The sequence below is a fragment of the Ovis aries genome, chromosome 18 (assembly GCF_016772045.2).
Source record: "Ovis aries strain OAR_USU_Benz2616 breed Rambouillet chromosome 18, ARS-UI_Ramb_v3.0, whole genome shotgun sequence".
Taxonomy (NCBI): domain Eukaryota; kingdom Metazoa; phylum Chordata; class Mammalia; order Artiodactyla; family Bovidae; genus Ovis; species Ovis aries.
In genome coordinates this window covers 57,369,367-57,389,759 of record NC_056071.1, presented here as the reverse complement: position 1 = coordinate 57,389,759, position 20,393 = coordinate 57,369,367, and positions in this window count along the sequence as shown.

The following is a 20,393-nucleotide window of genomic DNA, read 5'->3' as shown; positions in this document are numbered from 1 at the left end:
CCAGGGTAGTCACAAGTCACATATATTAATATATGGCTGATTTAAAAAGAAAACCTAATGTGACTATCTTTGTCTTTTAGCTGGTGGTGATTTAGTCCCTTTATATTTATTTCATGCTGTGCTGGTCTTAGTTACCGTATGCAGGATCTTCAGTTGCAGCGTTCGAGCTCAGCTGCGGCCTGTGGGATCTAGTTCCCTGAACAGGGATTGAACCTGGGCCCCCTGCACTGGGAGCAGAGTCTTAGCCACTGGACCACCAGGGAAGTCCCCTGTTGTATCTATTGTTATTACTGAAATAATTGGGTTTGTTTACATCATTTGACTTAATGACATTTTTTTTTTCTTTTCTTGCCTATCTTTTCATTCCAATCCCAAAGAAAGGCAATGGCAAAGAATGTTCAAACTACCACACAATTGCATCTCACAAACTAGCAAAGTAATGCTCAAAATCCTCCAAGCTGGTCTTCAATAGTACGTGAACAGAGAACTTTCAGATGTACAAGCTGGATTAAGAAAAGACAAACAAGAGATCAAATTGCCAACATCTGCTGGATCATAGAAAAAGCAAGAGAATTCCGGAAAAACATCTATTTATGCTTCATTGACTACGCTAAAGCATTTGACTATGTGGATCACAACCAACTGTGGAAAATTTTCTTAAACAGATGGGAATACCAGACCACTTTATCTGCCTCCTGAGAAATTTGTATGCTGGTCAAGAAGCAACAGTTAGAACCAAACATGGAACAATGGACTGGTTCCAAATTGGGAAAGGAGTATGTCAAGGCTATATATTGTCACCCTGCTTATTTAACTTATAAGCAGAGTATATCATGCAAAATGCCAGACTTGATGAAGCACAAGCTGGAATCAAGATTGCCGGGAGAAATATCAACAACCTCAGATATGTGGATGACACCACCCTTAATGGCAGAAAGTGAAGAGGAACTAAAGAGCCTCTTAATGAAAGAGGAGAGTGAAAAAGCTGGCTTAAAACTCAACATTAAAAAAATTAAGATCATGGCATCTGGTCCCATCACTTCATGGCAAATAGATGGGGAAACAATGGAAACAGTGATGGTCTTTATTTCCTTGGGCTCCAAAATCACTGCAGATGGTGACTGCAGCCATGTAATTAAAAGATGCTTGCTCCTTGGAAGAAAAGTTGTGACAAACCTAGACAGCATATTAAAAAGCAGGGACATTACTTTGCCAACAAAGGTCCATCTAGTCAAAGCTATGGTTTCTCCAGTAGTCATGTATGGATGTGAGAGTTGGACCATAAAGAAGGCTGAGCACCAAAGAATCGATGCTTTTGAACTGTGGTGCTGGAGAAGACTCTTGAGAGTCCCTTGGACTGCAAGGAGATCAAACCAGTCAATCTGAAATTAGTACTGAATGTTCATTGGAAGGAGTGATGCTGAAGCTGAAGCTCCAATACTTTGGCCACCTGATGTGAAGAAGTAACTCATTGGAAAAGACCCTGATGCTGGGGAAGACTGAAGGCAGGAGAAGGGGATGACAGAGGATGAGATGGTTGGATGGCATCACCAATTTGATGGACATGAGTTTGAGCAAGCTCCAGGAGTTGGTGATGGACAGGGAAGCCTGGCGTGCTGCAGTCCCTGGGATTACATGGGGTCTACAAAGAGTCGGACACAACTGAGCAACTGAACCGAATTTTCTTGCCTATCTTTAGAGATTCAGGGCTCATGTGGATTGTCAGGTTCAGGTCCCCTATCTTTCTAAGAGCCCAGCGTTTAAATTCTCATTGGTGGTGCTGATACAGGTCTTTGACCTCAGGACAACCATGCCTTAGAATTATTGCTGAATTAACTTGCTTACTATTTACCATTCCTTGCTTTGGTTTTAGCCCTCTGACAGGTATACATTTACTTACTTGCTTGCTTATTTATTTATCATGGCCCTTAATATTTCCTTTATTTCCAATAAGCTCATCAATGCCCTAAAATGTATGTTTGCTGTAATTGAGTTAACACTCTGGGGAAACAAAGTGTTGAGGGAAGGACATAGTTCTTCATCCCTATTTCTGGAAAAAAAAAAAAAAAAGTGTTTCTTGTTACATCTTATTTTGGTCAAACAATAGTTACTATATATTAAAACTACTAGAGTGTGAGGACCATTTTGATTCACTGTAAACAGTGTTTATCTCTACATGTTGGGCTAGTGGGTGATATCTATTATCTTCTATTGATTTTCTATGCTTCTTGAGTGCCTGCTGTGAGCATGTATTAATCTCACGATGACAGGGGAAAGTTATTTTAAGAAGCAGTCATCATATTTAGAGAGTTGGGGACCACTGCTTTGAATCATGAGTTAGAGCATTAGAGGAAGAAAAACAAATTTAAAGGTTGATGGGACCAGGCCTATGATGGGAATGAGGAAGCGGGCCAGGTAGGTGTGTTTACAGTGACCTCATGGGAAAGGCTAGATCCAATGGGAGCAAATGCAAGTCAGCCCAGCCAATTTTTGTCTTACAGTGAGGCAGGTTTGATATTGTCAAATCTTTTGGTTCAGTGTGAATAGATATGTAAATTTATTTGAAGTCTTAAGATCCTTAAATGTTGGCAACTAGTTCCAAACAACATTTCAATATTGTGCAGTTCACACCAACCATCTAAGTAGACTGGATATGGTTCTCGGCTAGCCCCTCTATGTCCCTTGTTTTGGGGTCCAGTCTCTTAGGGAAGCTTGGCATGCTGCAGTCCATGGGCTCTCAAAGAGTCAGACATGACTTAGTGACTGAACAACAACTCTTTATCTCTCTCACCACATGCAAACTCCACGGTCACTAAGATCAAGTCCAACTCTGAAGCATTTCTGAAATAGAAGGACCACACCAACAAACAAGTCTATCTTCAATTCAGATTATGGGCCGACTCTCCGATCGCCCTAACTTCCATCACGTTGAAGGTTAAAGTGATAGTCACTCGGTTGTATCTGACTGTTTGCAACCCATGGACTGTAGCCTACCAGGGTCCTCTGTCCATGGGATTTCTCAGGCAAGGATACTGGAGTGGGTTGCCATTTCCTCCTCCAGGGGATCTTCCCAACCCAAGGATCGAACCCAGGTCTCCTGCATCTTCCACACTGGCAGGCAGATTCTTTACCACTGAGCCACCGGGGAGCCCAGTGTAGGGCCGTGCCCTCCCACAATCACATTGAAGCAGTCAGCAAATCTGACTGTTTGTCTATCCATCCATCTACCCATGTATCCACATATTCCTATAGACAACTATCTTTTGGACATCTACCAAATGTCATGTGCTGTCCCAAATAATGGAGAGAAAATAGAGAATGCGGCTAGACCCTTCGGGTGTGTATTACATTTTGAAGGAGGAAACAGACAATTACAAGCCAATAATGTGATTTCAGATGGTGAGAAGTGCTATCTAAAAACAGGGGAAGACAGGACAATGAGCAGGAGTTGTGGGGAGAGAGGAGGATGAGATGATGGTGTTGGTCAGGAAAGGCCTTTCAGAGGTGGCATTTGAATAAAACCTGCTTGCTGATAAAGGGCCAGCTGTGCAAACAGTGAGATCCAACTCAGCTGCTAGGAACAGCAAGTGCAAAGCCCTAGAGACTAGAGTGGAATGATCTAGATTTGTTAGACTTGTTAATCCTCATCCTGAGGACCCACCCAATGTGGCCCTCCTCCCCACCTCCACTATCAAGGGAGCTGGTCCTGTGTTATCTCTTATACTTGGGCCCTGGGCAAGGCCGTTCCCCCAGGTCCATCCCATGGGCCTGGTTTCCAGGAAGCTGGTTTCCAGGGAGAAGACAGAGTTGCAGTTCTGACTCTCCTCACCCTCCCTCCCCCAGCTGAGACCCAGGCCATGCTCAGGGTCTCCTCCTCTTTATCATCCATTAGCTATCTCCCCTGAGAGGGCCCACCTCTGCCAAAGGGTCTCCTTCCTGCTCCTACAGAGAAGAACCAGTTGACTCTTTTCTCATGCCATTTGATAAAGTCCAACCTCCTTGAATATGTTTTTAAGCCCTTCACAGTTCACCCACCCTCCAGCCCCAACCATGCCCTGCCTGTCCCGCCCCAACCCCTCCCCTCAACACACACACACCCTTTCTGCCTAGCCTAGTCCCCAAACTCCCAGGGCCATTGTCTGCTATTTGACTTCCATATGAATGTTTTATTTTTTTAATTAGAAATGTCATCTCTACCTCTCCTTATACAAGTCTTACATGTACAAAATATCACTCAAATGTCCACTCACTTGAGAAGGAAGCTACTTCTTCCATCCTTCCTGGATATCGGGTCCATACGGTGGTCCTGATGCTGAGCATCATCTCCACCTGTCTCACCATGGACCTTGTCCCATCTCCCTGTCTCTCCTCCAAGTCGCATCAGTCTCCCATGGGCCCTGCATCTCCAAGTTCCTTTCCTGGCTCCCCTTCAAGCTTCCCTATCCTTGTCTTGTCACCTCTTCTGTTATTTCCTCCCACAGTTCCAGGCTCGACTATTTGGTGCAGGAAATGCTTGCAGAGTGAACAACTGTTGAATAACTAGGTCCCTAGATAGATTCAAGCACTCAGAATGGCCCAGATTTGAGCTAGGAGTCAGGCCATCTCAGAGTATGCTGCTTCTTCCTAGTATCCTTAGTATGCATTTATCATGAGCACAGCACTGCCAGCATTGGTTTGCATCCACACTTGCTCAGGGAATGCTTTTCCTACCTGCCGAGCGCTCTGCCTGGAACTGGTAACCCTTCCATGTTGAATGGGTTGAATGGAAGGATGGACGAAGAGTCCATAAAGTGCTTTACACAGATCAGGTACCTTTAATTTTGAAAACAACCTGAAGAGATGGGTTCCCTAGTCAAATGCCACTTTACAGTTTAGGAAACATTAAGGCTGAAAGTCATTAAATGATCTGCCCAATGTTCACAAAGTGGCAGGGTTGGGATTTGAACCCATCACTGTCTTGCTTCACAGTCTAGTCCTGTGCTCCTCTATGTGGGGGGAAGTGAAAGTCGCTCAGTCGTGTCTGACTCTTTGCGACCCCATGGACCATATAGTCCATGGAATTCTCTAGGCCAGAATACTGGAGTGGGTAGCCTTTCCCTTCTCCAGGGGATCTTCCCAGGGATCAAACCCAGGTCTCCTGCATTGCAGGCAGATTCTTTACCAGCTGAGCCACAAGGGAAACCTCTGTATGGGGGCCACCAGCCAATTAGCAACTTTCTCCTGATTCTGGCTGGCAACAAGGATTTCATACTACATTCAGCTGTCATGTGTCCTTAGTCACCTCTCATCTGCAACAATTCCTTAGCCCACCCTCATCTCTCACGGTAATAACATTTTTTAAGGTCACAGAGAAGCTGTTGTATAAGTATTCCACCATCTAGATTTGTCTGAAGGTTGTTCTTATTGTTATATTCAAGTTAAAAATGTTCTGCAAATATGCAACATGAATAATGTTGGATCCCTCCCACTGCATCCCATGGCAAGGCGGGTAGGATCAATCACTCCTATCCCAGTGAGGGTAACTACAGTCACTCATTGAGGTGGTATCTTGGATTTTCTCCTTTCTAATTATTAAGAAATCTCTAGTCTCTTTTTCTAATTGATCAGGTGGATTCTTTACCATCGGAGCCACTGAGGAGGCCCTTGTAATTGATAAGTAATCTGTAATCCCCACGTGCTGTGAGGTTTTGAGTCTGTATTCATATCATTTTTCCCAATAATGTTCACCCAGCGATTTTAACATCCATCAGTGACTTTTGCCCTGAATTAACTTTTATGAGAATGGTTGCAAATTATTTTAAAATATATAAAGCTGGTGGAGCGGAAGCACAGGTGAAGGCTTGAGTTTACTTAAGATAAAGCCTTGGAAAATGTTGTCCCACTGTACCGAGAACTTTTAATTGGCAAAGCATGGCTTGGCAGAAGGGTCCAAAGATAACCAACATGTGGTCCCTGCCACCAGAGCAGCTCATGATCAGAGACAAAGCAGACACAGCACAGAGGAAACACACACACACACACACACACACACACACACACACGGGAGGAGAGGCAAGAAATGCTGAGTGGGGGCTTCAGAGAGAACTAAGCTGCCTGGAGGTGTCTACTGAGGCTTGAGCTCTGCCCAGCTCACTGGCACTATGGACGGGACCATCCCCCATCCCAAACAATGTAAGTTGCTGTGTCCCTTCCAAATCCATATGTTGAAGTCCCTACCCTCAGGACTTCAGAATGCGACCTTATTTTAATATAGGGTCTTTAGTGAAAAAATACGATCTTTAACTCGATGAATGAGGCAATTAGGGTGGGTCATTATCCGGCAGGACTGGTGTGCTTATTTAAATGCGGGAGTTTGCTTACAGACACACATACAGAAGGAAGATGCGTGAAGACACACGGAGACCATCATCAATACCCCAAGGACGCCCGAGGCTGTGGGCTCCTGGGAGAAAGATCTGCCATAGCCTCTCCCTCAGCATCTCAGAAGGAGCCAACCCTGCCAACGCCTTGACTTTGGACTTCTGGCCTCCAGAAGTGAGTCAACAATAAGGACTTACTGTGTAGCACAGAGAACGCTGCTCAATGTTATGTGGCAGCCTGAATGGGAGGAGAATTTGGGGGAGCATGGATACACGTATATGTAGGCTGAATCCCTTTGCTTCCACAGGAAACTATCACAACATTGTTTACTGGCTATCTTGGGAGTGAAAGTTGCTCAGTCCTGTCTGACTCTTTGCGACCCCATGAACTGTAGCCTACCAGGCTCGTCTGTCCATGGAATTTTTAAGGCAAGAATGCTTGAGTGAGTATTTGCCATTTCCTTCTCCAGGGGATCTTCCTGACCCAAGGATCTAACTTGAGTCTCCTACATTGCAGGCAGATTTTTTACTGTCTGAGCCACTAAGGAAGCCCCTCCAATATAAAGTAAAAAGTTTAAAAAAGTCTATGAGTCAATTTGGGTCATTTAAGTCACCCAGTTTGTGGCACTTTGTTAGAGCAACTCTAGGAGATGGATACGCTCACCATGGATGTAAAGACCCTGAGTTCCTGGGCTGCACATCACGAAGGCCACGGGTCTGAGGCCTGAGGTCATGATCAGATGTAGGCCATGATCTACACTTAGTAGCTGCATGAACTTTGGAAAGTCTCTCCCCAGTCTGTTTCTACATGAGTCACCAGAGGGGAAAGACACTGATGTCTTCATGACACTCCTGCAGAAAGGGTGCCCCCATTCCACTGTGGTGGCCCGAGTGACAGGCCCACATAGATGGTCACAGGACTCCCTCTTGGGTACCCTCATCTGAGTTTCACTCTGCTGGCTGTAGGGCATTTTTATTCCCTTCCACACTCAAACACAGCTGGGATGGGGCAGAACAAGACACGCAAGTCAGATACCCAAAATGTCCAGGTGCTGCTTCAATGATGGATGGGTTTGCTTACCTTTCTGAACGTGGTCCACTGTGTCTTAGGTGTGATGGATCTCGCCTGTCACTTGCGTGGCGCAGGTGTTGTCCCTGAATCCAGAACATCACAGAAACCTTCCCTATGTCCCTAGCCCACTGTGGAAGTGATCTCTCTTTCTGCTCAATTTCTCAGCTCTATAATCACTCATCTCTCGGGGGACCCCCAGTGCCTTCTATCTTAAGCAAAGGGAGGTGGTTAAGGAGGGAAGAGTTGAGGGGCTCACCCTGGAGCCATGCTCTGGGTCTGAATCCTGGCTTTGCTGTGAACTAGCTGTGTGACCAGGCAGCTTCCTCAGCCTCTCTGTGCCTGGGTCCTAGGCTGGTTGTGAGGATTGGATGGGGCTAGGGCACATAAAGATCACTCAATAAATGTCTGGTGTTTTGTTAGAGCTTTGCTTATCAGCTTATCTTATCTTCTTCCACTTGCCTTTGGAAGACAGGATTTTGCTGTAGGAACAAGGAGATAGCAATCTGACTTTAGAAAAGTTAAAATAGCCTTCATTTGGACTAGAAGCATCAGTACAAACTCATGATGTATTTTACTCTGTTAACTCTAGATCCACTGAAAAGTACTGGAAACAACATTCCATTAGTATAAATGAACAAACTAGATTGTGATCTCTAAATGTTGTTTCTCTCTTGCATGTCCTGCCGCTGTCGCTTCCAGACTCTCTGAGACTTCATGGACTGTATCCCTCCAGGCTCCTCTGTCCATGGAATTCTCCAATCAAGAATACTGGAGTGGGTTGCTATTTCCTTCTCTAGGGGATCTTCCCCACCCAGGGATTGAACCGGTATCTCTCCAGTCTCCTTCATCGGCAAGGGTATTCTTTTACCATTGAGCCACCTGGGAAACCCTTGTTTCTGTCTTAAAGAAATCTAGAATGATCGATTCCAGGTGTCAGGCAGGAAATGAACAAGGTGATTCTGGAACATCTTGTCATATAACAAAGCAAGGCAGCTATGAGAGACTACTGGGGCCAGGTGGAAGGGGTCCCAGGGCTGATGGCTGCGGGGGTTCTCCAGGGCGCATGCGCGGTGGGCAAGGGGCGGGGCAGACGGAGAAGCGCATTCGACCGTGAAGAAGTCCTGTGGCTTGTGCCCTGGACTGTGGTGCTCACTTACACTCTGTAGGTCACATCCCCATGGACTTTGTGGTCGGGACCGCAGGCTACCTCCTGGAAGGTGCATCAGAAGGAAGATCCCCCAGCCTGTGGAGGGGCAACAGAGCATCTCAGAGTGCAGAGAGACCCACTAGCGGGATGAGCTCCTCGACCAGGACGACTTGCAGGTGGTGAGCCTTGGGGACACGCTGGAAGCTATCCTGAGCCGAAAGCACCGCGAAGAAGGAATAGTGGAGACAGGGCCCTGTGGGTCTTTGCAGGGGCTGTGACTGGTCCTGTCCCCACGTCCACCCAGCCCCAGACCCACATCTGGTTTACTTTATTGCTTCTCCGGCCCCTTCTGTCCCTCACAGCCACACGCACATGGGCGGCTCCTCCCCAGCCTGGCAGACACACGCGCGGCTGAGGGGCTGGTGAAGAAGGTTAGTGAGCGCTCTGACCCGGAGGCTGCAAACGCTGGCTGGTGGCCACACTGCTCGGGCTTCTGCGCTGCCGGGGTCCCTGCGGGGTGGAGAGCTGCCCTGTGGGGAGCCATGTGGCCTCAAGTGGGAGTGCCTGGGAATGGGGGTAATGCTTTTAGGAGGGGTATTTGCATGCCAAGTTCCAGTTTGCATTGGGAAGAACTAAAAAAAAAAAAAATCTACCTGCTTCCTTAACTAAAGAAAAAGAAAGAGAGAGAGAAAGAAAGAAGAAAAATAGCTGTGGTCCCATCAACTTGGGACTCAGGAGCAAATCTGAAAAGATTCCTATTCACAAAAGATGGAACATGTGAGCATAAATAAAACTAATTTTACTATGTGAAGTGAAAATGTAGCTCAGTTGTATCTGACTCTTTCTGACCCCGTGGATTGTAGCCTGACAGGCTCCTCAGTTCATGAAATTCTCCAGACAAGAATCCTGAAGTGGGTGGCCAGCCATTCCCTTCTTCAGAAGATCTTCCTGACCCCAGAGATTGAACCCAGGTCTTCCACATTGCAGGCAGATTCTTTACCATTTGAGCCACCAGGGAAGTCCTCAGAATACTGGAGTGGGTAGCTATTCCCTCCTCCAGGGGATCTTCTCAACCCAGGGATCAAACTCAGGTCTCCTGAATTGCAGGCAGATTCTTTACCATCTGAAATAATAAGGAAACATAAATTTAAATCCATGAATTTGTGACCCTTAGAGGAAAGGAAAAAAAAAAAAAGAACTCACTGGATCTCTCTTGGAATATAACTAGGGAACCACCTTGTTAGTCTGAAAACTGATGCATAAAATGCATAAATGTTTAAAATGTTTAAAAATGCATAAATGTTCATCACTGAAGGGAATGCAAAATCATACAACCACTTTGGAAAGCATTTTTGGCACAATTAAGAAAGTAAAAAGAGGGAATTCCTTGGCGATCCTGTGGGTAGGACTCTGCATTTCCACCGTGGGGGGGCAAGGGTTTGACCCACAGTCAGGGAGCAAAGATCCCACAAGCTGCAAGACATGGCCAAAAAAAAAAAAAGAAAAGAAAGGGGAAAAGAAAGTAAAAAGAACACACAGAATGAGACAATACCTCTGTAAACCACACAGCTACTAAAGGGAACTGTATTCAGAATATATAAAAAATTCTTACAATTCAACAATAAAAGCAACCCAATTTAAAAATCAGCAAAGGACTCAAGTAGCTTTGTCTCCAAGGAAAATATACAAAAGGCCAATAAGCCACAAAAAAAATTGTTCACCACCATGAGTCATTAGGATAATGCCAATCAAAATTAGAATAAGATATCACTTTGCACTGTTAGGATAGTTACAGTTAACAAAGACAGATATAACAACTGTTGGTGAAGATGCGCAGGAGATGGGACCCGCGCACATTGCTGGTGGGAATGTAAAATGTTATATCCACTTTGGAAACCAGCCTAGCAATTCGTTACCTGATTAAATATAGAGTTGCTACATGATTCAGGAATTCTATTACTAGATGTACACCCAAGAGAAATGAAAATCTACGTCCACACAAATACCTGTACATAAACATCTGTGGCAGCAATAGTCAAATAGCCAAAAGATGAAAATGACACCAATGTCCATCAACCAACCGATGGATAAACAAAATGTGGTCTATCTATACAGTGGAATATTAATCAGCCTTAAAAAGGAATGAGGTACTGACACATGTTACAACATAGAGGAATCTTGAAACATGCTAAGTGAAAGAAGCCAGCCACTGAAGGTCACATATCATATGATTCTGTATATTTGAAATGTCCAGAATCAGCAAATCCATAAAAAGAGTAGTTTAGTGTTTGCCAGGGGATTTGGCAGGAGAATGGCAGTGATGGCTAATGACCATGCATTTTCTTCATGGCATAGTAAAAATGTTTTGAAATTAGATGGTGGTGATGGCTATACAGTCTTGTGAATGCTCAAAATCAGTGAAGTGTATACTTTTAAAAGGGTAAACTTTATAGGAGGCAAATTATACCCTGATAAATCAATTTTTTTAAACTGTCTTTAAAGAAGCCCCAAGGCCATTATTGAAAAAGTAAACTTGGGCTTCCCTGGTGCTCTAGTGGTTAAGAATCTGCATTCCAATGCAGGGGACACAGGTTCGATCCCTAGTCCAGGAACTAAGATCTCACAGGCCATGGAGCAACTAAGCCCATGCACTGCAACTGCTGAGCCCAGTACTGCAGTGACTAAAGCCCACACACCTTAGAGCCCATGCTGAGCAAAAAGAGAAACCGCTGCAGAGAAGTCTGCACACCACAGGAAGAGAGTCGCCCCTGCTCTCTGCAAATAGAGAAAAGCTCTCAGAGCATCAGAGACCCAGTGCAGCCCCCAAAAGCAGAGCCTCTGGCAAATGCCTTGTTTGTTCAAATGCCCAATAAATGGCAGCTCTTACTAACCTTATGGTTCATATGAGACCCTGCTCCTGGGGGACCAAGACCACATGGGAATGAAAGTAAATCAGTTCCTTTCCTGGAGGTTCTTATAGAAGCTGGATAGAAAAATACGAATGTGTAGTGAGCAAAAAGTGCCGTGTGACACACGCTATAGTGGAGATGGAAGCTCCCAGACACAATGAAGGAGCGGGGGGCTCGTTGACTCATCTGAGCAAAACTGATGTATAAGCACAGGGCAGGTGACTCAAGAACAGCAACTCTGCCTTATGTTTTTCCAAACCAAAGGGGCCAGCCAATGTCAGATGTACTATTATTATTATTTTTTAAGACGTTTGTTTCATTTATTTATTATTTTAAATTTTTGGCCCCACTTGCAGTATGAAGGATCTTAGTTCCCCAACCAGGGATCCAACCCGCACCCACTGCATTGGAAGGTGGAGTCGTAAGCACTGGATTGCTGGGGAAGTCCTGGCACCATTATTTTAAGCTTACAAACAAAGATAAACATGCTGCTGATTTAATGATGGCTCACCATTAGTGAAATTCAACACCAAGGTCAGATGCATTAGAATATGGTTAATAGAAAAAGCACATCTTGGAATGATGAGCTACAGGAAGTGCTAAGCACTTAATCTGAGTTGACTCTTAACCACTCAGCAATTCTGTGAGATGTACAGTCATCGAAGTCAATCCAAGTACTTCTAAGACCCATTAATTCCCCAGGGGTGGTCCCTAACTCTGATCACACTGTAGACCTAAGTCTAACCCCTGAGTGGAACTTGTAGGCCTAACCCTAAGTTAGACCTGTCCTTCATGGGGACAGTGACACCATTGTCAGTATCACTCTACCCCAGCTCTGGTCTTTATTCCCATTTCAAAGAGGATCACAGTGAGTGTGAATCAAACTTAGAGGGCTTTACCCGTAATCCTAATGCTTAAAGTGCCAGAATGTTCAAACTACCGTGCAATTACTCTCATCTCACATGCTATAATGCTCAAAATCCTCCAAGCTGGGCTTCAAAAATATGTGAACCGTGAACTTCCAGATGTACAAATGGATTTAGAAAAGGCAGAGGAATCAGAGATCAAATTTTGCCAACATCCACTGAATCATAGAAAAAGCAAGAGAACTCCAGAAAAATATATGCTTTTGTTTCACTGACTACACTAAAGCCTTTGACTGTGTTCAGTTCAGGTCAGTTCAGTCGCTCAGTTGTGTCCGACTCTTTGCGACCCCATGACTCACATCATGCCATGCCTCCCTGTCCATCACCAACTCCTGGAGTTCACCAAAATTCATGTGCATCGAGTCAGTGATGCCATCCAGCCATCTCATCCTCTGTCCCCTTCTCCTCCTGCCCTCAATCCTTCCCAGCATCAGGGTCTTTTCCAATGAGTCAGCTCTTCGCATGAGGTGGCCAAAGTATTGGAGTTTCAGCCTCAGCATCAGTCCTTCCAATGAACACCCAGGACTGATCTCCTTTAGGATGGACTGGGTGGATCTCCTTGCAGTCCAAGGAACTCTCAAGAGTCTTCTCCAACACCACAGTTCAAAAGCATCAATTCTTTGGTGCTCAGCTTTCTTCACAGTCCAACTCTCACATCCATACATGACCACTGGAGTGGATCACAACAAACTGTCGAAAATTCTTAAAAGAGATGAGAATAGCAGACCACCTGACCTGCCTCCTGAGAAATCTGTATGCAGGTCAAGCAGCAAAAGTTAGACCCGGACGTGGAACAACGGACTGGTTCCAAGTTGGAAAAGGAGTACATCAAGGCTGTATATTGTCACTCTGCTTATTTAACTTATATGTAGAGTACATTAGGCAAAACGCTAGACTGGATGAAGCACCAGCTGGAATCAAGCCTGCCGGTAGAAATATCAACAATCTCAGATATGTAGACTGATACCAGCCCTATGGCAGAAAGCAAAGAGGAACTAAAGAGCCTCTTGATGAAAGTGAAAGAGGAGAGTGAAAAAGCTGGCTTAAAACTCTACATTTAAAATACTAAGATCATGACATCTGGTCCCATCACTTCATGGCAAATCGATGGGGAAACAATGGAAATAGTGACAGACTTTATTTTGGGGGGCTCCAAAATTACTGCAGATGGTGACTGCAGCCATGAAATTAAAAGACACTTGCTCCTTGGAAGAAAAGTTATGACAAACCTAGACAGCGTATTAAAAAGCAGAGACAATACTTTGCTGACAAAGATCTGTCTAGTCAAAGCTATGGTTTTTCCAGTAGTTATGTATGGATGTGCGAGTCGGGCCATAAAGAAGGCTGAGAGCCAAAGAATCGATGCTTTTGACCTGTGGTGCTGAAGAAGATTCTTGAGAATCCCTTGGACTGCAAGGATCAAACCAGTCACTCCTAAAGGAAATCAATCCTAAATACTCTTTGGAAGGACTGATGCTGAAGCTCCAATACTTTGGCTACCTGATGTGAAGAGCTGACTCATTGGAAAAGACCCTGATGCTGGGAAAGATTGAAGGCAGGAGGAGAATGGGTTGACACAGGATGAGATGGTTGGATGGCATCACTGACACTTGATGGACCTGAGTTTAAGCAAGCTCTGGGAGATGGTGAAGGACAGTGAAGCCCAACATGCTGCAGTCCCTGGGATTACAAAGAGTCAGGTACAACTGAGTGACTGAACAATAAAGTGTCAGAGGTGATGTCTGAACCCGGAGCAGTCTAACAGTGAAGTCTGTACAGTTTTTCCACGTTCCAGGGGACCTGAGCCCATGATAGAGAAGGACCTGCAGAGGGTACATCTGATAGAACCCAGACCCTGCTTAACCATGGGGCGTGGATTATTGAGCCACACTAAAGTTGTTTGTGTTCCAGGGTGCTCGTTACTTATGCCAAGTATGTTGGAGCCAGGACCAGCTAGCCAAGCTACTCAACAGGGAGTGACGGGTCCCTCCAGCAGGACCCTCCTTGGAGAGGTGCAGGGAACCTGCCCCTCTTTACTGCAGTGCAGGCCAGTCATCAATAACGTCTCCCAGAGCATGCCTGCTGCTCTGCAGAGGTGGGTTTCCAGCACCTTCTTCCATTGCTGGAAGCAGTCTTGCTGGACTGGATTCTCAGCCCTGTGCAGTTGACCTAGTTGTCAGTTGGCCAGCGACGTCCCCAGTCCTGGGTGGGCACTCCAAAGAGGAAGAGATCTAATGGGATTTGGCCACATCCCATACCTGCAGTCAGTCCCATTCTCAGAAACACTCCACCTGTCCTAAGTCATGCAGAGGGGAAGGGGGTGTTGGTGAGGCTCACACCTTGCTTTGCCTGTGGCAATTTGCGGCTCTGCCTCAGATCCTTTCTCTTTGAGTCTCAGCAGGGTCCAAGGGAGGCAGAAAGGAACAGCAGCCCCCCACCTCCAGAATCTAACACCTGATGATCTGAGGTGGAGCTGATTCAATGCTAATAGAAATAAACTGAACCATAAACGGAAGGTACCTAAATCATTCTAAAACCATTCCTACCCTTCACCCCATCCTCTCCCACCCCTGTCTGTCCAAAAATTATCTTCCATGAGGTCAGTCCCTGGTGCCAAGAAAGTTGGGGACTGCTGGTCTGGAAGACAGACAGACAGCTGCCCACATCTGTTCAGTCAGGCACCTGGTTCAAATCTTGGTTTTACCTGCTCACCAGATCTCTTCAGTAACTCTGTCACAGCACCTGCTAAGTACCAGGCTAAGCTGTCACGTGTGTCTGTGCACACAAAGGCCACTTAGCACCTTCATTCTCTTGTGATGAGATCTTGAGGTTTATGTGGCCATTTTGTTGTTGTTCACAAAGTTGTGATCTACTCTTTGTGACCCCATGGACTGCATCACTCCAGGCATCCCTGTCCTTCACTATCTCCTGGAGCTTGCTCAAACTCATGTCCGTTGAGTCGATGATGCCATCCAGCCATCTTATCCTCTGTTGTCCCCTTCTTCTCCAGCCTTGCCTTCAATCTTTCCCAGCATCAAGGCCTAGGGTAATCTTTATCATCTATCACACTCTCTGTGCACACAAAGGAAATTCAAGCAACATTGGGGGGGGGGGTGTAAATTAGGGATTTGGGATTAAAATATACACACTGCTATAAATAAAATAGATAATCAACAAGGACCTACTGTATCGTGTAGGGGACTCTAGTCAACATTCTGTAATTACCTATATGGGGAAAGAATCTCAAAAAGAACGGATATATGTTTAAATATAACTGAATCAATTTTCTGTCCACCTGAAACTAACACATTATGCATCAACCATACTCCAATATAAAGTAAAAATTAAATTAAAAATTAAAAAAAAGACCATAAGCAACAAATTTTTTTTTTCTCTAACCAGAGTCTGACTTCTGTGAATAGTATCATCCTCCTGATCACCATGTTGCTAAAACCACTCACAAATAGCCCCTTTAGTGCCCTCAACAATGTGTGTGGGTAGGCTACCATTAGTCCCATCTTATGGATACAAAGGGGCTTCCCTGGTGGCTCAGTGGTAAAGAAGCCACCTGCAATGAGGGGCCACAGGTTTGAGGCCTGCGTTGGGAAGATCCCCTGGAGAAGGGGATGGCAACCCACTCCAGTATTCTTGCCTGGAAAATTAAATGGACAGAGGAGCTTGGCAGACTACAGTCCAGGGGGTCGAAGAAGAGTCAGACATGACTTACTAATTAAACTACAACTATAAACATAGACATGAAAACTGAGGATCAGAGAGGTTAAAAACCTGCTCAAGCAAACTACCAGAAGAAAGCCCTTGTTGGAAAGTTCCTTCCTACTTCCTCTCCTCCTTACCTCCCTGTGTGTTGCGTGAAAAGAATACAGGCTTTGGGCAGATTTGGGTGGTTTGCTTATCTGTTGCAATCTTACAATCTGTGTGATCACTTAATCTCCCAGGATCTCAGGTCCTCATGTGCAAATGGAGATGATAATGTAAGATAAAAGGGCTTTAAAAGATATTAAAGATAAGGAAACACTATCAAGAGCCTCTTTATCTCTCTCCTTCCTCCACTAAAGAGAACCTAGGTGGATTTTCTGAGTCAAATTGAGTCTCCATAGAATGACTGGGGTCTTAGAAATGTTTAGGGCCTTGTGTGTGTGTGTGTTTGTGTGTGTGTGTGTTAGTCACTCAGTCATGTCCAACTCTTTGCAACCCATGAACTATAGCCTGCCAGGCTCCTCAATCCATGGAATGCTCTAGGCAAGAACACTTGAGTCGGTAGCCATTCCCTTCTCTAGGGGATCTTTCCAACCCAGGGATCAAACCCAGGTCTCCTGCATTACAGGAAGATTCGCTGCCGTCTAAGTCCACGGGGAAGCCCATTTAGGGCCTAGGTAAGGCCCAATCCAAACACTCAGGGTGCTTCCCTGGATTACAGTAAGTGACCTGCCTCTGTGCAGGGGCAGGTGTCTTGCTGGCTGCCTCTGCTGTCCAGGCCAGAATGCCTCCACTGACTGAGCCAGTATGTGTTGGGGACTGGAACCTACGTTCCTTCTCTTTCATGCTCAGACACCCTGAGAACTTGCCCCGTAATTCTTATTACCCGGCCAGAAGTTGGTAAAACTAGAGTTTGAACTCAGTTCTGAGTACAATAACTGGTCCAGGAGTTCATAGCATCAAATCTACATTCCCCAAGTTCATCCATCGACTGATAGATCTTTCCTGGATTGAAGATAAGTAGGCTGATTAGAAATAGCTCTATCAGGATATACAAATATGTATATGTATATATATATATATGTGTGTATATATATATATATATATATATATATATATATATATAAATTTCATGGGACTTCCTTAGTTGTCCAGAGGTTAAGACTTCACCTTCCAATGAAGAGGGTGCGGGTTCCATCACTGAGGGAATCTAAGATCTCACATGCCTCTTGGCCAAAAAACCAAAATATAAAATAGAAGCAATATTGTAACACATTTAATAGAGACTTTAAAAAAGTCAAATGTGGTATATACATTTGAGTTATGAGCTTATGTTCAGTTCAGTTCACTCACTCAGTTGTGTCTGACTCTTTGTGACCCCATGGACTGCAGCACACCAGGCCTCCTTGTTCATCATCAACTCCCGGAGTTTACTCAAACAGCTGTCCATCGAGTCGGTGATGATCCAACCATCTCATCCTCTGTCTTCTCCTTCTCCTCCTGGTTTCAATCTTTTCCAGCATCAAGGTCTTTTCAAATAGGTCAGTTCTTCGCATCAGGTGGCCAAAGTATTGGAGTTTCAGCTTCAGCATCAGTCCTTCCAATGAATATTCAGGACTGATTTGCTTTAGAATTGACTGATTGGATCTCCATGCAGTCCAAGGGACTCTCAAGAGTCTTCTCCAACATCACAGTTCAAAAGCATCAATTCTTCGGTGCTCAGCTTTCTTTATAGTCCAACTCTCACATCCATACATGACTACTGGAAAAACAATAGCTTTGACTAAACAGACCTTTGTGACTCCCAATAATTCAGACATTTCTCAAGAATTAAGAGGTACACATTTTTCTTTTTAAAGTCAGCTTTTAAACATGTGTCACCTTTGACCAAATAACTTCACTGACAAGGTTATGGTCTAACATAATCATATACATACATGCACGTGTGTGGCACAAATAGTAAAACTTAGTATTTTATATGGGTTTCCCAGGTGGTGTTCGTGGTGAAGATTCTACCTGCCAATGCAGGAGATGCAAGAGACTTGGGTTCAATCCCTAAGTCAGGAAGATCCTGTAGAGTAGAAAATGGCACCCCACTCCAGTGTCCTTGCCTGTAAAATCCCATGGGCAGAGGAGCCTGACTGGCTAGACTCCACAGGGTCCAACATGACTGAGCATACACAGGAAGTTTTATATCCAGTAAAATGCATGCTTAAAAAATAGAATTAAGAGATGCATAAAGATAGAGGTCCCCACCTACGAGATCAGAAGTAGTTTACACATACAAAGGGTGCATTTGGGGACTTGAATCCAGTCTTAAGAACTTAAACTTGTAATTTGTTCACTGGGGACCCTCCCATCCTCCCCATATCCCCAGCTGCTGTCCAGGAAGCCAGGAGAGTGAGTCATTAGAAGGGGGACTGATTTCCAAGGATACTGTTTGCCTGTGATGAGGTGTTAGTTGAGGAAGGGGGAGAGGGTGCCAGCTGGGTCTTATCTCAACGTGTCTGTTTCACCTTGGGGCTGTTTTCCTTTAAGCTGCCTGTACAGAGGAAGAAAGGAGTTTCATATTTTGGAGATACTGGGCTGGGGTGTATATTGAATTTAAAAAAAAATGTTTTTTTCTTTTATCATTTGGCCACGCCACACAGTATGTGGGGTCTTAGTTCTCTGACCAGGGATCAAACCTGCATCCCCCGCATTGGCAGCATGGAATCTTAACCCCTGGACCACCAAGGAAGTCCCTGAATTTTAATATCACAAATAAAACATGAATCACAAAAATAAAACATTAGAGATAAGGCTTGCTGCTGCTGCTGCTGCTACGTCACTTCAGTCGTGTCCAACTCTGTGCGACCCCATAGAAGGCAGCCCACCAGGCTCCTCCATCCCTGGGATTCTCCAGGCAAGAATACTGGAGTGGGTTGCCATTTCCTTCTCCAAAGTGAAAAGTGAAAGTGAAGTCACTCAGTCGTGTCTAACTCTTAGCGACCCCGTGGACTGCAGCCCACCAGGATCCTCCGTCCATGGGATTTTCCAGGCAAGAGTACTGGAGTGGGGTGCCATTGCCTTCTCTGAGATAAGGTTTGAGTCCCCTTTAATCATCAGCCCCAATACCAGCCCTTCTAACAGAAAGTCAACCAGAACTCTTGAGATCTAGAATGGACCTTCCCCATCTTTTTCTCTTGCATTTATATTTATTTCTCAAACACAGTGTTCCAGGTATTTTTCTGACTGCCTTCCAATATCATCTCATTTATATTTACTTTTGTTGTGTAGTCACTAAAGTGAAAGAAAGTGAAAATAGGGCTTCTCTGGTGGCTCAGACAGTAAAGCGTCTGCCTGCAATGCGGGGGACCCGGGTTTGATTCCTGGGTAGAGAAGATCCCCTGGGGAAAGAAATGGCAATCCACTCCAGCACTCTTGCCTGGAAAATCCCATGGATGGAGGAGCCTGACAGGATACAGTCCATGGGGTCTGTACTTTTGTTGTGTAGTCACTAAGACGTGTCCAATTCTTTTGCAACCCCATGGACTGTAGCCTGCCAGGCTCCTCTGTGCATGGGGATTCTCCAGGCAAGAATACTGGAGGAGGTTGCCATTTCCTTCTCCAGGGGATCTTCCCAACCCGGGGATTGAACCTCAGTCTTCTGCAAGGGCAGGTGGATTCTTTACCTCTGAATCACTTGGGAAGCCTAATAGTGCTGTCATGAATATGTTATACACACACAAACAGACGCACACACACAGAAGTGGGCACAGTCATCCCAGGCAAAAGTTCCACAACTTGCCTCTGTCACTACAATCCACCCTGGAGCTGCGTGTAAGCTACCCATTCATATCCTTCAACAGACTTCGTGTATAGTAAGAGTGGAGGGGATTTGTAGGGTAAATCTACTTAGGGGGTCTTAAATCTTAACCCTTACTTAGTACATTAACCTATGGATAATATATGCTTCATTCAAACAGGTTTGGGGCAGAGTCCATAAACCCTTCAGTAAGTGGTGGGTGGAGAAGAGATAAAGCACAGGTTACAGCTGAACTCTGAGCTAAAACTTAGCCACTTCCCCCTGCTTTCTCGGGAGACAGAGATAGTCTGAGGGCTACTTCCACCTGGGCAGGTTGGTATGCACAGCTTTGCAGGATGACCTCACCCTCCCAGCAAGTGGTCTGGCAGCTTTTCAGACTCATCACAGCTGGAAGTCACCTTGATTTTGACCCAAGCGGAGTTGGACTGGCTTGCTACTTGAAGAAGCCAAAGGGC